Here is a 20,725-nt window from a genome sequence, read left to right as displayed (position 1 = left end):
GTGGGTTGCAATTTCCTCCTCCACAGGATCTTCCCAACCCAGGGATGGAACCAGCCTCTCCTCTTGAGTCTCCTGCATTGGCAAGTGGATTCTTTACCACTGAGCCACCTGGGAAGCCCCAAAGTCATTTTATTAAAGCAATGTTATATTTTGGAAGACAGCAGACTAATACTTAGCATCTAAGATTTGAAACTGCAAAGCAGTCCCTTCTAAGAACCACTTTTGTTCACATCTTGTGGTTTGCAAGGATATTACAATATGATGCTAATGTTTGGTTTATGTAAACAGAATACAATATAATGTAAACCTGTCCAGCAGGTTTACATAGGTTTCTCTTTTAACAAGATTTTTTTTCCTAAAGAAATTCAGCTGTCTCTTCGATAACACTTAAAAGGTTTGAAGCGCCTTGAGATGTAAGCTTTTCCAGGAGTCCATTCGCTTGTTCACCACTGTTTCCCCAGCATACATCACAGAAGAGGTCTGCAACAAAAATGTGGAATACGGGCTGAGAACAGTGCCTTACCAACCCCCTGCTCCAAAAGAAAGTGCTGACTTGTTCTTCACATTCAGGGAGTAGGGTAAAAGAGCTAGATTCTTTCATATGCCTGTGTGGCACCTGTTTCCCCTTGATTATGTTTCTTGAGCAGTAAAAATTATCTGAGACGTAGAAACTCAGTGGTAGTCGTTGATCTTTGGCAAAGTTAAAACCAAAAAGTAAAACAAGAGGAGCTGTATTTGCCAGGCATTGCAGGAATGCTATGAAAGAGAAGGAATGACTCCACCTGCCTCTACTAGGAATAAGGTCTAAATGTCTGATGGGAATAAGAAAATCACTAGGAATCTCAGTAGACTCAATGGACATGAGTTTGAACAAACTGTAGGAGACAGTGAAGGACAGGGAAGCCTGGCGTGCTACAGTCCATGGGGTCACAGAGTGGAACAGGACTGAGCAAATGAACAGCAACAACAAAGGAGTCTCAGAGATGTTGTTTGTCATGAACTGAATGTTTATTTTCCTCCAAAATTCATTATATTTAATGCTAACCCCCAATGTGGTGGTATTTGGAGGTGAGGCCTTTGGAAATAATTAGGTTATGAGACTGGACCTCTCTAGAATGTGATTCATGCCCTCATAAGGAGACATGGGGGCTCTTTCTTATTCTACCATGTGAGGATACAATGAGAAGCCAGCCATGTGCAACCCAGAAGAGGACCTTCTATGATCTCTGATATCCCACCTCCAGAATCATGAGAAATAAATCTTGGCTAGTTAAGTCACCCAGTCTATTGTAATCTGTTACAGCAGCCCAAACTAAAGGCATTTTGATTCATCACCACTAGCACGATATTACAGTCAGCTAACACCTCTGCCGTATGGGCCTTCACAATTTGTCCCCACCTACTTTTCCAGCTTTTCTCTACCATTTTCACCAGACATCAATTCTTCACTTCAGCTATAGGCAAACTACCTTATTTTCTTTCCATCAATCACATATTTCCCCAGTCTCTGTGTCCTTCTTAGGCTGCTCTCTGTGTCTGTAATACTCTGCTCTTTGCCACCTGTCAAAAACCAATTCATCTAATTTAATCTGCTTCCCTTGAGAAGCTACTTCACACATTCTCCTCCTCCCCCAAAGAAGTACTCCTCCACGCCCTGCCAAAATTCTGTGGAAGGGTGAGGAGTTCCTGTGAGCACAAACCCACTCCTGGCTGACTTTCTGCACCCTGCTCTCAGGTACACTGGGTTATTATCACCGCTTGCTCACTCACTGCTGCATCCTGGAGTCCGAACATATTCAAGGCAAGGGTGTATTCATCTTTGTATCCCCAGCACCTGGCACAGTGCTCATATTCTATATTGATAAATATTTGAAAAGCTTTCTTTGAAAATATTATTTACTCTCAACAGAAAGTGATGTGAATTCGCTCAGTCGTGTCCGACTCTTTGTGACCCCGTGGAATGTAGCCCACCAGGCTCCTCCATCCATGGGATTTTCCAGGCAAGAATACTGGAGTGGGTTGCCATTTCCTTCTCCAGGGCATCTTCCCCACCCGGGGACTGAAACCAGGTCTCCCGCATTGCAGGCAGACGCTTTACTCTCTGAGCCACCAGGGAAGACTTTTCAAGAGAAAAGCGTTACGAAATTTGTAGTCCTTTGGATGGTGGAAATATGAGAAGTGTCAAGGGTATGTGGTGCCGGGGGGAGTGTTTCATTTTTATTTCTTGGGTTCTACCTACATGGTTTTATTTCCAGGAAGAAACTGAATGACAAAGTTGGTGGATGAAGGAGCCATCCAGGCATAACTGAAGCTCCACGTTCCCCAGCTTAGGTCTGTAAACTGGAGGGAGATCTAATAGCAACTACAGCCACAACAGAAAGTTTGATTGACTCCTACACTCAGTTCCTGCTTTATTCTGTATATGAATCATCTTAGTTCATCTTCCCAACAGTCTTGTGAGGTTGGTTATTTTACAGATGAGGCTTTGCTGCCTGTGATAGAACGTTGGAAGGGGACTCTTCATAACACCTTCGGTAAGCACATCATAGCACTTCTCAAGTAATACTGTTCTGTCTGCGTGCCCTACTTCAGTTACTTGGTGTTCAGCCTTCTCTGCTCCCTCTATGGGGACTGAACCTCCAGATCAGAGCATTTATCCCATGGAAGGCTTCCTCATTAGGGCTCTGCCACTATCTCTAAACCACAGGGTTTAAAGTTATGGCAGGTCTATCATATTCAGTGTAAGCTAGGAATAGAGTTTTGGGGAAAATAATCCTGTGTCTAATATAAACAGTTTGGGGCTTTTTAAAATTATTATTATATCAGGGATCTATAGAACACAAGAAAATTATTCCCAAAATTTCTGGAAAAATACCTATGCCTAAACTGGACCTGCCAAGGGAAAAATGCTTTTACTGAGAAAGGTATAAGGATAAGTTTATTAACTATTTCCATAAGACTAAGCAATTAGTATAATAAATTATCAGTCACATCATACAATAAAATAGCCCAATATTTTCATACTGAATGAATATTAAATGGTATTTTTAAAAGGCATGTATAAAAAAGAAGCTAGCAACAATATTTATGTAATACAATGTAGCAATTCAGTATTAATCATTTTGTTAAAAATATAACCACCTCATTAAAGTATAGAATTCTTATAAGAAAATTTTTGTTGTGTTAGAAAAACTAAGTTTTTGTTCAATGCCATATAAGTTGCCTGATTGATGCTAACCTTGGTCAATGATTATCAGCTGTTTTTCCATGACAGATAAAGATGGGGATGAAGATTCTTCAGATATTGCAGGAGTTTTGTAAGTCACGTTTTTAACACTGAGTTTCTGAGTACAGCCTGTTCAAACAACCACTTTGGATATACTCTAAAATGGAATTCAACCAATGCAGAGCAAAAAGTCAGCTTGTCCCTCCCTTCTGCATTCTTTCTTCATCTTGAGAGCAAGTGTTATGGGACATCTTTGACAGTATGTACGTCAACTTTATACGTCAAGGTCAGTTTCATTGTTTGTGGCAGATTGCAAAGAAGTCAAATGTTTGTCAATTAGACAAAATATTGTTACAATATATGTATGTATAAATTAGGCAAAATAACAGAATAGTTTTAATTATATATAAAACTAGAACAAACGATTTTATTTAGGACATGGGTAGCAAGTCAATTTTGTGTATGGTTCTCCTGGGAAAAATTGGGGTTAGCAATTTTCCAGACCTACTGTCCTCAGACAATCCAAAGAAAACTTATTTTCCCTTTAGGAACAATATCTCATTCAGGAAATCGTTCAGTAGACAGAGGCAGCCTCTTGGTGTGCAAATCAGCGTATAGAGACAGTTACTCTCCTAATGCAATCGAGACACATTAACTAGTCTTCCGCTTTTAAAACTTTTTCCATTTTATAAAAGTTGTGTTCCTATCTTTATAATTAAGGTGTGTATTTGGACTCTCATTCAAAGAAGTGAATCTAGAAAAAGAAGGAAATTCACCACTGTAATGATTTTTAGAAGAAAGCTTGTCTCATTAAGCAAGTGACCAAGTCATTTGTATTGTAATAAAAAATAATTGTAGTTTGACTGCTTAGAACTGGAACCATCTTGTAAAAGTCATGCTATAGAAATTGTGGTTTGTTACTTAAGTAACCCCATAAAATCCTTTTAATCCATACGATAATATGCTCAATGGTTTTCAGCTGAATTCTAACAGAACTGCTGATGTCAGGAAGTTGTCTTCTGTACCATGGCCTTGGCTGCTTCCATTAAAAGAAAAAAGTACCCTTGACTTTACCAGCTGCAGCAGATAATAACCGTCCAATGAAAGAGAAACACCCATCCTCCAGCTATGACGTCTGTTTACCAGCTAATGCTAATATATCCTACCGCCAGTCAGCCTCTGCCAGGTTTTTAGCAATGAAAGAACTACCTATTCAGTAATGGGGCTCTTTGACTTTCTCACATGAAGCAAAGCAACCCTTCTGATCCTCCCTAAAACAAACAAAAAAAATTCTGACAGTAATAACATTTACTCTCTCTCTTACTAATGGAAACCTCCCATTTCTCAAAACAAACAAAAGGGTGCTAAGAGGAGCTTCTCTTCCAGATGTAATGACATCATACAGGAGACACAACTCAGAAGGCACAACTCATTTATATATTTCATGAATGAAAGACTGCTGACAAAACTAACTTGAATAATTTAGTTATTCACATACAGACATTTTGCAGAGTGAAAATAGCTTCAAAACTTTTCATAAACCATTTAATTATGAGAATCCAATTTTAGGTGTAAAGGCATTTCCCTTGTTTTCCTCTGCTAAGTGTTTGCTATTATGGAGAAGTGACCATAATTATGTACCACGATTTTCTCTTCTTTTTAGGAGGTAGAATCTATAAAGATCTTTCATCAAAACAATTTACTGCCACTGTGGCTTAAGTCATGGCTTTAAAGGCATCAAACATATAAATAAAAAATGAAAATTTCAGTTTATCCAAATACTTTAAAATATTTTGGTACCACCTATTATCTTTCGTAAAACCCTGCCTCTCCTCTGTGTCAGTACCATATCTCACAGCTATCGCTATCAAACACTTCAAGAGAAAAATTTCCACTCACAGCCTTCACTTCCTGACTTCTTACTCACATATCAGCTTGCTGCAGAAACCGCTAAGGCTGCACTGATACTGCTCTCACAAGAAGGACAAGTTCTCCTCATTTCCCCCAGATAGTGGCTTTTGGTCTCTTTAGAGAGTTTCTCAACTTCAGCGCTATTGATTTCTGTTGTTGTTTTTGGACTGGAGAATTATTTGCTGTAGGGAGAATTCTCTGTTTGGGGATATTTAGCAGCATCCTTCGCCTTGACCCATGAGTTATGATTGTGCTCAGTCATGTCTGACTCTTTGCGACCCCATAGGCTGCACCCCACCAGGCTCCTCTGTCCATGGGATTTTCCAGGCAAGTATACTGAATTGGGTTGCCATTTCCTCCTCCAGGGGATCTTCCTGACCCAGGGATCAAACCCATGTCTCTTGCGTCTCCTGTATTGGCAGGTGGGTTCTTTACCACTGCACCACCTAGGAAGCTACCATATAGTAAGTACATTTTCCTAGTGAAATAAACAAAACTTGCTAAGCAATGCCCCAGCATTGAAAGAGGATGCCCTAAACTCTTAATTCCTAAGTTTTGGAGAACATTTTCTTAAAAGCATGGACCATGTCTTATTTGTTTTTCTACCCTCAGTACCTGAAGTTCAGTGACATAGATTGCAAATGAATAAATAGATTGATGGGCAAAGGAAAATATCTAGGTATCTAAAATGTTCACTTTTCAACCAGAAATTTTGGCAAGTTTGAACTTCTGTGATCAGCCTATGTGATTGCCTTTAAAAAATTATTTTAATTGGCTAATTCCAAGTAAGGTAATGTAAAGGGAGAAAGTCCCCTCGGCCATGGGACATGGAAATGTAAGGAAGCTGAAAGAGGAAATTTCCAAAATTAAATAGAAATTTTTTATTTCACCTCAGATACCTAAATCTTGCCTAAAGTCAGCTCTGTTTATCAAAAAGGCTTTTCTCATGAGAATTATACTATAGAGAGGTTGGAATTCTTTCAAAATATATGTACTCTTTGAAATGTTTTAGTGTCACTGGTTTCTGGTTTGCAAAGTGCACTAAGTCTTTTAGCTAGCATTTATAACTAAGAAGACAAACTGAAAGACTGGGATATGTAGGTGCATACAAATCAGCTGAACTGCTTGCTGATTATGTACAGTCTCTGAGGACCAAAGCTCCCGATTCTTATTTCCAAGATGGGATCCAGGAATTTGTATTTCAAAGTATTATCCTGAGTTGATGTTGCATAGACCACCCCTCAAGAAACAGAGCGTGTAGCTGAATTTCTAAAGTAAAAACAGGATCAGGCAGCCTTATTCTAGAGGAACAACTGTTGAATCTGGTTTTCATTCACTTTTGTTCTTTTATGCAAAAAGAGGTTCAAAGGCCATGTTGAAAGGAACCTAATGAAATTCTGGTTTTGGAAACTAAGTATTTCATTAGGAGTGTTCTTTACTCTTTCTGCTACCAGAGGGAGAATGGTAAGAAAATAGTCCTTTTTCATTCAGCAGGAGACTAAACGGTCCCTGTTTCTCCAGCCTCTTCTGACAGGTGCACACCCCTGGCTCGGGGCCTGTGGCGCGGCTCTCGGCCATGTGTCCTAGCATGCCTGCAGGAGGTGAGATGCGGCTACCCTCACGTGAGCAGCACCTGCTCTTTCATTCTTGGCCAGCAGGTTTAGAGCTATCATCCAGATCAATCATTTATGTCACAATCGTTCTCTGCTCCCAAATTCCTTTGCTCCCACCATTTAATTCCCAGAATGTGTATAACCTGTGAACACAGTCAAAGATTTCACACAAGAGGTGTGAGAATGCTTTCTGCCTCCTTTATCAGACACAGGACACTTCACAGTTGTGGGGCACTTGGGAGCATTCAAAGCTTCTACATGTTAGTGTTTGATGGTTATCCCAACGGAGCAGGGATTTTCATTTTCACTTCACAGATGAGGAATCAGCCTCTCAGCGATTAAGTCACACAGTGGAAAACAATAGTCATTTCTCTAGAATAAGGCTGCCCTGATCTCATCTTTACTTTAGAAATTTGGCTACATATGATGTTTCTCAAAGGGTGGCCCATGCAACGTCAACTCATGACCTTATTTTGAAATGCAAACTCCTGGACCCCATCTCAGAACTAAGAATCTGAAGGTTTGGCGCTCAGAGAACCTATGTAATCAGCAAGTAACCTCATTGATTTATATGCACATAAATTTAAAAAGCTCAGTACTCTCAACTTACTATGAAGGGCGCTTTCTTGCCTCTCCTGCTGAAGCCTAGCTGCTAGTGTGCATTTCTGCTCCTTGTTGGCTGAATTGTGAGAGCAAGTTTAGGCCCAGATGATGAGTGAGCAGAAAGGTAAAACTGCGGTAGTTAATTTTTCATGCACAAAATCTGAAGTTCCTTAACGTTTCCCACTTGTGCATTACTTATCTTAATCAGCTGGAAAAGAAAACTTTAAAGTGTTAAAGAGTATAAATAGTACCCTTTATTGCTGAGAGACTAGCAATATACTATTCATTGTTTCATAAAGTTTTTATGAAATGTCTTTCAAATCTTGATCTTAGAGATGATAAAGCATGTTCATTATCTTCGTCTAGCACTGATTTCCCATTCCTTAAGATTATTTCCAGTCCAGTGCTTTTGTGGAAAACACAACTTGTTCAGATCTTTGCTACAAGGTTTCATAGTGTGTTTGTAAATTCCTACACTCAGAATTAGAAGGCACTTAGGGAGAGAATCCCAGGGACAGAGGAGCCTGGTAGGAGGGCATCTATGGGGTTGCACAGAGTAGGACACGACTGAAGTGACTTAGCAGCAGCAGCAGCAGCAGCAGCAGCAGCAGCAGCAGCAGCAGCAGCAGCAGCAGCAGGGAGGTCACTTAGGTGACATCTAAAGGAGTATTTCTAGGGTTCTACATATAAAATCAGAGGCCTTGTTGGGGATGACACAAGGTCTTGTGGCCTTTACTAGTACAGCATGGGGGAAAATCTGTTGCACTTTACTCAAAAGGAGTAAGCAAGTAAACACACTTTCAAATGAAAGCTTGGAATAACTGACAAGGACAACTTAAATCTGCAGGTTCAAAACACCTGAGCAGTTGGAAATTTACTTTTCCAAATAGTGCCTCAATTTCTAACAACCATCGTCACAAAAAGTAAGAGCCTCCTGAAGTATATCTCAGGAATAAAAGAGTGATAAAATTTGGCAGCTTTTGAACTCATGCAGTAACCAGCAAAGATAACACAGACTCGAGTTCATTACATGAATTGCTGAAAAATCATTCTTGTGATTCCAGGGAAATGGTGTCTCTCAGTACCATTGGGTTCTAGGGATCATCACTTAGATCACTGAAAGTAAACAGGGAATAAGTTCATGAAGAGTTGTAATAGGAAGAGGGAAAATGTAAAGAATGAAAATCCAGAAGAAGATGGGGTCACAAAATCACGGTACAGAGGCCACATCCTCTGTCCACATGTATACTCACTTACAATATCTAAATATTCATGGTAGTAAGTCTTTTATTTGATCTGTCATGGTATTATGCAAAAGCCACCTAAAACACTGAAGACAGAAACCCATATGGTAAGGCCGGACCCGGGGGGCCATGATGGGCCACGATGGGCCACCCCTCCTCGCCCTCCCGCCGGCGGGGGAGGTCCCTAACGGAAGGAGCCTCCCAGATCCCGGGGACCAATGACAGCACACTTCGGCCAGCTAAAGCTGCCCCACCGCAGCCACGTAGAAGGACCTGTCAGCCCGTGATGCCTCGGCCTGGCGACCTATCCGAACCCCTGTCCATCTAGCCTGACCATCCCTTGCAACAAACGTATAAAAACCACCCCCAACATGATCCGGATGCGGACTTCCTCGACCTGCCTCGTTAGGGTCCGGGAACCCTGCCCAGTAGCGCTTCGCCATTAAAAAGCCTGTTAGACACTCTTTTGGTGTCCTGGTCATCTTTACTAAACACATATCAGGAGCAGAACTAGAATTAGAAGCAAGGGACTAAAAGGATGGTTCTGAGAGAACATAGCCTTCTCCTGTTGGATGTAAACATCTCACGGAACATCCAACTCAGACAAAGATACACAACAAAGAGGCCAAACACATTCCCCTCTTGCAAAATGAGTAACTTCGAATTCTTCACTGGTTACAGTTTTTTCTTACCTTTAGTCTGCTCTCCTTATACATAGATTTATTGATACCCTTCAGGAAGCTCCCCTGGAGAAGGAAAGGGCAACCCACTTTAGTATTCTTGCCTGAAGAAGCCCATGGACAGAGGAGCCTGGTGGGCTACAGTCCATGGGGTCACAAAGAGTCGGACACGACTGAGCACATTCACTTCCTAGAATTGCTCCCTGTTTCTGACAACGCACACTTTAGAGCATTCCGTATATCCTCCCCAAAACTACCCAACCCAAACTCAAATCCTGTAGGTGCATTCTAATACTCTTTTATGAAACATCTCGCTGTCAATTGCAAGAGTGCTCCTGGTGGTCTTTGGTTGGAGATTATTGACAATTAAAGTATTCCTTAAAGAGGTAGGTAAATTTTTTTGAATTGGAACTCTGAGATCAAAGGGACTAATGTTTGAAACTGTGATCAATATTGCCTAATTGCCCTCAAAATAATATTCATTTCAAATGCTCATCAGCAGTTTTTCTATTAGCTGTTAGTCTTTTCTTATGGTTGTGCAAGATTTTCTCTTATAATAACATCGGTTACAATAAAGCAAACACTTTTCTAAGTGTTTTCCATGCTACAAACTCTTGTTAATCCTCATACCAAACCTGTGATGTAAGTTCTATTATTCCCATCGTACAAATTAGAAAACTGCAGTAATTAGAGATTATGCAGTTTGTACATGGTCACGTGGCTGGGAAGTGCTGGAGCTGGGATTTGGATCCAGAGCCTCTGCCTATAGTCACAATATCATGGTGCTCTATTGCAACAGTGGAAAATAAGCAGTGCTCACATGAAGAAGTTAAAGCCCTAGGGAGAGACATAAAAATGGGCTGGAATAAATGAAAAGCCATGCTACATTCCTAAAGATTTACTATTTTAAGAATGTTATGTGTTCTCATTTCAATCCACACAATTTCATCTCAAAACAGGCCATTCTGGGTACTTTACAAAAGCATTATTTTAATGTTCAACTGGAAAAATAAACTGTACGAATAATAAAAAACAACTCTGAACAATAATAATGAAATTAGACCAGCTCTACCAATTATTAACATTTGCTATAAAATAGATACTATAGCACAGAACTGGTACAGGAATAACATAATTAGTCCTGACTGTGGGCTTTTCACCTTAATAAGTCCTAGTGACAGTTTGACCTCTGGAGGAAATCTGGCTATTTCCGGAGACACTTGGGTTGTCACCACCAGGGAGAAGCTATTAATATCTAGGGGACACAGGGCAGGGAACCTGTCAAATGTCTTTCAATGTCCAAGACAGCCCTGTAGAGTGAAAAAGGATCAGTTCCAAGTGTCGTAGTGCTGAGGCAGGAATTCTGCCTGAGATGAACTTTGGAGTAGAAGGTGGTATCATAACCCCTTAAATCGCATCATTTAAGCACCTTAAATTTTTTTTAAAATTTTACTTCTAGAGTGACTTACTATTGGATCTTTTTCATGAAAATCATTTCCTGATTTTTTGTGAAGATCTAAGAGCGAAAACGTTGGCTTCAAGCTTAACATTCAGAAAACGAAGATCATGGCATTTGGTCCCATCACTTCATGGGAAGTAGATGGGGAAACAGTGGAAACAGTGCCAGACTTTATTTGGGGGGCTCCAAAATCACTGCAGATGGTGACTGCAGCCATGAAAATAAAAGACACTTACTCCTTGGAAGGAAAGTTAGGACCAACCTAGATAGCGTATTGAAAAGCAGAGACATTACTTTGCCAACAAAGGTCCGTCTAATCAAGGCTATGGTTTTTCCAGTGGTCATGTATGGGTATGAGAGTTGGACTGTGAAGAAAGCTGAGTGCTGATGAATTGATGCTTTTGAACTGTGGTGTTGGAGAAGACTCTTGAGAGTCCCTTGGACTGCAAGGAGATCCAACCAGTCCATTCTGAAGGAGATCAGCCCTGGGATTTCTTTGGAAGGACTGATGCTAAAGCTGAAACTCCAGTACTTTGGCCACCTCATGCGAAGAGTTGACTCATTGGAAAAGACTCTGATGCCGGGAGGGATTGGGGGCAGGAGGAGAAGGGGACGACAGAGGATGAGATGGCTGGATGGTATCACTGACTCGATGGACATGAGTCTGAGTGAACTCTGGGAGTTGGTGATGGACAGGGAGGCCTGGTGTGCTGTGATTTATGGGCTCCCAAAAAGTCAGACACGACTGAGCAACTGAACTGAACTGAACTGAAACACATTGGAAGAAAATTTATGACCAACCTAGACAGCACGTAAAAGCAGAGACATTATTTTGCCAACAAAGGTCAATCTAGTTAAAGCTATGGTTTTTCCAGTAGTCATATATGAATGTGAGAGTTGGGCTATAAAGAAAGCTGAGCACCAAAGAACTGATGCTTTTGAACTGTGGTGTTGGAGAAGACTCTTGAGAGTTCCTTGGACTGCAAGGAGATCCAACCAGTCCATCCTAAAGGAGATCAGTCCTAGGTGTTCATTGGAAGGACTGATGTTGAAGCTGAAACTCCAATACTTTGGCCCCCTGATCCGAAGAACTTACTCATTTGAAAAGACCCTGATGCTGGGAAAGATTGAAAGTGGGTGAAGGGGATGACAGAGGATGAGATGGTTGGATGGCATCACTGACTCAATGGACATGAGTTTGAGTAAGCTCTGGGAGTTGGTGATGAACAGGGAGGCCTGGCATGCTGCAGCCCATGGGGTCGCAAAGAGTGAGTTACTGAACTGAACTGCAACACATTCCATAGTATGCATTTTAGAGCTTTGAAAGGAAAAGGTCTATAGGAATAAAAAGGTTTTGCTGCAAGTCTATAACTAAGGCTGTATATTTACAACCCAGGCTATATCCAAGGGCCCACCGTGTACCTGCTGTCTGCCTGGCGTGGTTGGGAGCCTGAGAATGCAGTGAACAAGACACTCAGGGTGACGCAGGGTAGGGGGAGACGACAAACAAATCACCAACTCTAAAGCGTGCTGGCAGAGCTGAGGGCTATGGTAAGCTGAAATGGGGGAACATGGACTTCCCTGCTTGTCCAGTGTTTAAGATTCCATGCTCTTTATGCGAGGAGCTTGAGTTTGATCCCCAGCGGGGGAAGATCCCACATGCCACGTTCACTAAGTTGCTTCAGTCGTGTCCGACTCTTTGAGACCCTATGGGCTGTAGCCCACCAGGCTCCTCTGTTCGTGGGATTCTCCAGGCAAGAATACTAAAGTGGGTTGTCATGCCCTCCTCCAGAGGATCTTCTCCACCCAGGGATGGAATCCCTGTCTCTTATGTCTCCTGAATTGGCAGGTGGGTTCTTTACCACTAGTGCCACCTGGGAAGCCCTTTGGTGGTGGCCAAAAAGGAAAAAGGAAAGAAATAGGGGAACATGACAGAGGGGCAAGTTTAGACTGGACAGTCAGAGGAAATCTTGTGGAGAAGAGTGCTCTAAGCCTCTGAGCTGAGATTCAAGTGAAGGACAATACAAACAGAGGGAAGAGCTGGGCAAAAGCGTTAAGCTAAGGGTGAGCTTGGCCACTAGATGAATGAGAAGACGGCTGGTATAGCTGCACCATAGTGATGGAGAGACAGTGGGTACAGGATGAGATTGGAGGTGTAGGCAGGACCACATGACGGACACCATGTAAGAAGTGTGGATTTCATTCTAAGTAAAATAGGGAGTGGAAGGGTATAAGGATTTGGTTTTCATTTTTAAAGGATTGGCCTGGATACTTTGAGCATGAAGTAGAGGACAAATGTAGAAGCAGAGAGTCCAGCCGGGAGGGATGTTAGTTCATCCAGTGGAGAGGCAGTGGTGGTGTGGACAGGGGAAATAACAGGTGACATGGAGAGAGAGTGTCTTGGGATTTGGGTGTGGCTTGGCTCATTTTGTGAACTTATAGGGCAGGTCCTGAATAGCTTACTTATATTGATAATAAAATTCTGTTCACGTAAAGTAGGAGTGATGAGGTTAGGGACCTAGAGAAAGAAAACGAGATGGAGAACATGATCTAATGTCCCAATAAGATCTCTCTAGTGGAGGGCTTCACATGAGAGGTGTAAGCAACATTCTTTTGTCCTGCTTGACAAGCAAGATACAGGATGAAGGGTTTGAAGGTTGTTTGCCACTGTGAAGACTCTAATATACGTAATGTAAGGTCTGAAAGACCAGGGCTGAGTCCTGGGGAAGCCATGGTGTCCACTGGAAAACAGCAGATGGCCAGTGGATACAGTCACACACAGAGGAGGATTTTTCTAAAAGCACAACTGATGTGTTTGTGAGGACATATAAGATGCTTGCTGGGGACTTTTAAAATTCACGGGGCATCCTAATTTTTGGGAATCAAGATACTATTATCAGTGATTAGGGACAGTGAGTCATCAAATACAAGCTAATATTAATGTGATGTTACATATGCTCACCCTCTGGGGCATCTTGGTGAAATGTGGGTTATGTTTAGGCTATTAGGTTGAGTCAACAGATCTACTTCATTGTCTGTATGGAACAACCAGCTCTCCCAAGTGTCTTAAAATTCAGATAATGATGTGTTTTCCCTAGCATGTGGCACTTACTGCTACTAAGTTCAGCGGTTAAAGTACTTTTTCTTCCACCTTTAAATTTTATGTATGCAGAAAATATCACTGGTTAAAGTCACATACTCACCATTAGCAGTTATAAATATCTAGATAAAGGATGATGAGACTAGGAATGGAGCATAGGAAGGGATGCATAAAGTGAAAGCAAGGAATATATTTGATACTTTTGTGTGTTTGATTGGCCACATGCTCTAAATGTGATGAGCGTTAAGAATTTTTGCCTAAAGGAGAAAAGTGGAAAATACATTTCACTCGGGAAGCTTTTTAAAAAAATAATTTTTATTTATTTTTGGCAGTGTTGGGTCTTTGTTGCTGTGCAGGTTTTTCTCTAGCTGTGGAGAGCAGGGGCTGCTTTCTAGTTGCAATGCTCAGGCTTCTCTTGTCGCAAAGCACGGACTCTGGGGCATAAGGGCTTCAGCAGTTGCAGCACATAGGTTCAGTAGTTGTGATCCGAGGCTCTAGAGCACAGGCTCAATCGTGGTGCGTGGGCTTAGCTGTTCCACGGCATGTGGGATTTTCCTGGATCAGGGATCGAACCCATGTCTCCTGCATTGGCAGGCGGATTCTTTACCACTGAGCCAGTGGGGAAATCCCACTCAGGAATGCTTTTAACCACAAGTAACAATAACAAAATAATCCAACTAACAGTAGCTTAAAAAAAGGCAAGTGCTTTCTGGCTTTGATTCACCAGTCAAAGATGCCATCAAAGGCCAGACTCAATCTTTCTGCACAGTCATCTACAGCACTGGCTCTTGGTCCTAAGGCTTGTCTTGCTCATGGTGGGAAGAATGGAGGGAGAGAGACATGTTACCAGTTTTCAGGAAAGAGAAGCTGTCTCAGAAATCCTTGGGAGACTTATGCTTATAACTCCTTGGCCAGAAATGGAACATGTAGCCATTTCTAGTTGCAAGAGAAGCTGAGCAAGGGGTTTTCTGACCTCCAGAGTTGAAGAATGAAAGAGTAAAGGATACTGCAAATGGTTTTTGGTTAATCAGCCAACAGGGTCTGCTATTCTGATCGAGTCGGAGGTGGAGTGTGTAACTGAGATCCAGACGCTGATCTCTGCAGGACACAGCAGGGGATCTCAGCCTACTGTGTACACTGGCTGTCTTCTCAGTTTCTCCCTTGTCTTGATACAATACTGTCTCAGTACTTAACATCATGTGGTAACATATTAATGCAAATATTGAGAGATCTCTTGCACTGAAGAGCTTTTAAACAAATTCATTGTCTCATCACCTAATTTTTAGTTGCCATTCAATGCTCTATTTTCATACACTATGAATTCTAAGAACATTTTTATACAAACTGCCAATTGCTGGCAGACTCAGGCAAGATTTCTTTCTGAAATAAGAATTCTTATGTACTCAGTGGTCTATGTAAGAGCCTATGGTTTGAGATCCCTTCAGCAGAATGGAGGAAGTGAACTGGAAGAAAAAGAACAGAAGATGGCAACCAGGTGGTGAGGACTTTGAAAGAAGGGAGTTCTCAAAAATACTGTCTTACGAATATTATAGAGGTAGCTACGATAAAGCTGTAAGGAAAGACATTGGGCCTGGAAAGTATGGTTTTTGCAAAAAAGAAGAAATATAAATTTTAAAACCAGAAAGTTAAAGGATTAGGAATCATTAAAGGTAAACTAAAATTTATTTTTTATCTTTTATCTTTAAATGTTTAAAATGACTGAAATGAATGTCCAGTCAAAGTGTCTGGATTCTAATCTGCCTGATTTTCCCTGTCTAATTTTTCTAGATCCAAAGAATCACAGCAGGAAAATTAGAATACAAACTAAAACATTTTAATTACATCTTCACAGCTTATGGGAATTAGTTCTGCCTTCTGTGACTTTTAATATATTGCTTGGACATCTCTGGTTGCAAGTAATAAAAAACCAACTTGAAGTGCCTTAAACACTCAAGACTTTTCTTATCCCACATCTTAAAAAGTCTAGAGGTTAGACTGATTCGGCATCTCAGCACTGTCATTAGAAGCCCAGACACTTTCCTTATGTCCACGCTACTAGCTAAAGCATATTGACTTCCAGTCGAGGCTTGTATTCTCATGCTTGCAAGATGGCTGAGCATCTCTAGGAACCATGCCTTCTCACAACTCCTTCCAAAGACAAGAAAGAAGACAGAGGCTCTCCTCATGCATTGCTTTCTCTCTGAGAGTGAAAAGGATTTCCCTAGGTGTTCCTTATGTCTCAATGGCCTGAACGGATAATCCCTGTGCATAGCTGTTTTAGAAAAGTACGTGACTGTTATCTTGCACCCCTTTTGTGGGAGGTAGTCTCTGTCAAACAGCAGGAACAGGAAGGGGAATAGCTATTGTGCAGGGAGCCTTGTGAGTAAGGAAACAAAATGATAAATAATTCATTAACAGATTTGGTATCTTTCCTAAGACATTTCAATAAAAGTGAGTCCGATTTTAAACCTGACTTCAAATCAGAATAGTTCAGTCTTGAGTGTTTCCTATCTCCTGAGAATAATTCTAGTTAATTAACCACCTTCAGAAAATAGAATGCTGATCATGAACCTAAGCTAGCCCCCTGCTAATACTTATGCCCTTTGAGGAGTAATGCCTGCATGAAAAATAAGGATGTGTTCCAGCAACATTTTACATTGCCAGAAACATCATTAACAGAGACCCAGATAATATAGGAAGTCAAGAATCTTTAACCACTTAATCCTGGCTAGCAAGGAGATAGGAGAAGTCAAAATTGCCTATTCAAGGCAACTCAGTTATTTTCAGGTTTTAAGTCTGGGATTCTCCCTGTTTCCGTTCACTTTCTCTTTCTGGGTTCATGCTCTGGATTCAGCTGCTGAGTCATGTCCGTGGCCTTCAGTGTCAAGGTCTAGCATTCTGCTTCTCGTGTGGCTTGGTCATAAGCATTTTCTGGTCTCTGGCCCTCTCCTCACTCAGCTCCCGCCTCCTACTCCGTCCCTCGGGGTTTCAGAAACCCTGGCCTGCTTTCCTGCCTGGGCTGGGTAGCAGAACTTTCGGAGACAAACTGGCCTATTCATAAAAAAATAATAGTGACACAGTTAAGCATCAATATCTAAAGAGACACTTCTTGACCATGAGATTCTACAAAATCTCTAGTTTCCTTTTACATATGTGCTTGCAAGTTGCGATTATGATAGAGGAAAATAAGAAATAAGCATTGTTCCACAAGAGTTGCTCTGGGAAAACAGGAAGAATTCAATCCTTTCTCCTTCAATAATGGAACAAAGTCAGAGATAAGATAGTGTTGCCTTGGAAAAAAATGTTTGCTTTCAGTGGTTTCCCTCATGGGACCCTGACTGGCATTTGGGGATTCAGTACTCAGAACTGTGTGGGCTTTTGTGCCAGTGACCTTCCCTTATAAAGTATTCACTTTCTGGAATGAAAAACTGTGAGATGCTAAGTAGTCCCATACCAAATCAGTGCCTCAGGATCTGAGTGGCATGGGGGCTATGGAATGAAACTGACATTTTTTTGTTTTAAAAAAAAAACAAAACAAAAAACGTGGAAAGAAAGAGACGACTGATGTAGCTTTACCACCATCTTTAAATGTTACTTGCAGTTTAAAGGAAGAGTTTTGAATGATGATAATCTACATGTTTCACTACATACCATTTGGCAAGGTAACATTTAACTGAAGTTCCACACAGATATAAATCTATCAAGGATTTTTTTCTGTGGGTGGTGGTGGATGGGATTTTAGCCTTGGGCTCTTGATGAAATAAACCTTCCAGGGAGAACTGGGCTGTTGTTTTGACCTTGAAATTATTTATTTTGTGACCTCAAGCAGGTCACTTCAAAGGATTTTTGTCATAGTGAGTCAAGGACAAAATCATCCACTGGAGAAGGGAATGGCAAACCAGTTCACTATTCTTGCCTTGAGAACCCCATGAACAGTATGAAAAGGCAAAATGATAGGACACTAAATGATGAACTCCCCAGGTCAGTAGGTGCCCAATATGCTACCGGAGATCAGTGGAGAAATAACTCCAGGAAGAATGAAGAGATGGAGCCAAAGCAAAACAACACCCAGGTGTGAATGTGACTAGTGATGGAAGTAAAGTCTGATGCTGTAAGGAACAATATTGCATAGGAACCTGGAATGTTAGGTCCATGAATCAAAGTAAATTGGAAGTGGTCAAACAGGAGATGGCAAGAGTGAACATGAACATTATAAGAATCAGTGAATGAAAATGGACCAGAATGGGTGAATTTACCTCAGATGGCTATTATATTTACTACTGTGGGCAAGAATCCCTTGGAAGAAATGGAGTAGCCATCATAGTCAACAAAAGAGTGTGAAATGCAGTACTTGGATGCAATCTCAAAAATGACAGAATGGTCTCTGTTTTCAAGGCAAACCATTCAATATCACAGTAATCCAAGTCTAGCCCCTGACCAGTAATGCTGAAGAAGCTGAAGTTGAACGGTTCTATGAAGACCTATGAAACCTTCTAGAACTAACAACCAAAAAAGATGTCCGTGTCCTTTTCATTATAGTGGACTTGAATGCAAAAGTAGGAGGTCAAGAGATACCTGGAGTAACAGGCAAATTTGGCCTTGGAGTACAGAATGAAGCAGGGCAAAGGCTAACAGAATTTTGCCATGAGAACGCACTGGTCATAGCAAACACCCTCTTCCAACAACACAAGAGAAGACTCTACACATGGACATCACCAGATGGTCAACACCAAAATCACGTTGATTATATTCTTTGCAGCCAAAGATGGAGAAGCTCCATACAGTCAGCAAAAACAAGACTGGGAGCTGATTGTGGCTCAGATCAAGAACTCCTCATTGCCAAATTCAGACTTAAATTGAAGAAAGTAGGGAAAACCACTGGACCATTCAGGTATGATCTAAATTATATCCCTTATGATTATACAGTGGAAGTGAGAAATAGATTTAAGGGATTAGATCTGATAGAGTGCGTGATGAACTATGGAACTCTGAACTATGAAACTCTGAACTATAGAACTATGGAACTATGAACTATGGAACTCTCTTGCTTTTTCGATGATCCAGCGGATATCGGCACTTAGATCTCTGGTTCCTCTGCCTTTTCTAAAATCAGCTTGAACATCTGGAAGTTCATGGTTCACGTATTGCTGAAGTCTGGCTTGGAGAATTTGGAGCATTACTTTCCTAGCATGTGAGATGAGTGCAATTGTGCAGTAGTTTGAGCATTCCTTGGCATTGCCTTTCTTTGGGATTGGAATGAAAACTGACCTTTTCCAGTCCTGTGGCCACTGCTGAGTTTTCCAAATTTGCTGGCATATTGAGTGCAGCACTTGCACAGCATCATCTTTTAGGATTTGAAATAGCTCCACTGGAATTCCATCACCTCCACTAGCTTTGTTTGTAATGATGCTTTCTATGGTCCACTTGACTTCACATTCCAGGATGTCTGGCTCTAGGTGAGTGATCACACCATCGTGACTATCTGGGTCATGAAGATCTTTTTTGTACAGTTCTTCTGTGTATTCTCGTCACCTCTTCTTAATGTCATCTGCCTCTGTTAGGTCCATACCATTTCTGTCCTTTATCGAGACCATCTTTGCATGAAATGTTCCCTTGGTATCTCTAACTTTCTTGAAGAGCTCTCTAGTCTTTCCCATTCTGTTGTTTTCCTCTATTTCTTTGCATTGATCACTGAGGAAGGCTTTCTTATCTCTTGTTGCTGTTCTTTGGAACTCTGTATTCAAATGGGAATATCTTTCCTTTTCTCCTTTGCTTTTCACTTCCCTTCTTTTCACAGCTATTTGTAAGGCCTCCTCAGACAGCCATTTTGCTTTTTTGCATTTCTTTTCCATGGGGATGCTCTTGATCCCTCTCTCCTGTACAATGTCATGAACACCCATCCATAGTTCATCAGGCACTCTATCAGATCTAATCCCTTAAATCTATTTCTCACTTCTACTGTATAATCATAAGGGATATAATTTAGATCATACCTGAATGGTCTAGTGGTTTTTCCTACTTTCTTCAATGTAAGTCTGAATTTGGCAATGAGGAGTTCTTGCTTTGAGCCACAATCAGCTCCCAGTCTTGTTTTTGCTGACTGTATGGAGCTTCTCCATCTTTGGCTGCAAAGAATATAATCAACGTGATTTTGGTGTTGACCATCTGGTGATGTCCATGTGTAGAGTCTTCTCTTGTGTTGTTGGAAGAGGGTGTTTGCTATGACCACTGCATTCTCTTGGCAAAACTCTGTTAGCCTTTGCCCTGCTTCATTCTGTACTCCAAGGCCAAATTTGCCTGTTACTCCAGGTGTTTCTTGACTTCTTACTTTTGCAATCCAGTCCCTTATAATGAAAGGGACATCTTTTATGAGTGTTAGTTTTAAAAGGTCTTGTAGGTCTTCATAGAACCATTCAACTTCAGCTTCTTCAATGTTACTGGCTGGGACATAGGCTTGGGTTACCATGATATTGAATGGTTTGCCTTGGAAACGAATAGAGATCATTCTGTCGTTTCTGAGATTGCATCCAAGTACTGCATTTTGGACTCTTTTGTGGACTATGATGGCTATTCCATTTCTTCTAAGGGATTCCTGCCCACAGTAGTAGATATAATGGTCTTCTGAGTTAAATTCACCCATTCCAGTCCATTTTAGTTCACTGATTACTAGAATGTCAACATTCACTCTTGCCATCTCTTGTTTGACCACTTCCAATTTACCTTGATTCATGGACCTAACATTCCAGATTCCTATGCAATATTGCTATTTACAGCATCGGACCTTGCTTCTATCACGTCACATCCACAACTGGGTATTGTTTTTGCTTTGGCTCCATCCCTTCATTCTTTCTGGAGTTATTTCTCCAATGATGTCCAGTAGCATATTGGG

Source organism: Capra hircus, chromosome 11 (genome assembly GCF_001704415.2).
Source record: "Capra hircus breed San Clemente chromosome 11, ASM170441v1, whole genome shotgun sequence".
Taxonomy (NCBI): Eukaryota; Metazoa; Chordata; class Mammalia; order Artiodactyla; family Bovidae; genus Capra; species Capra hircus.
This window is presented reverse-complemented; position numbering follows the sequence as displayed.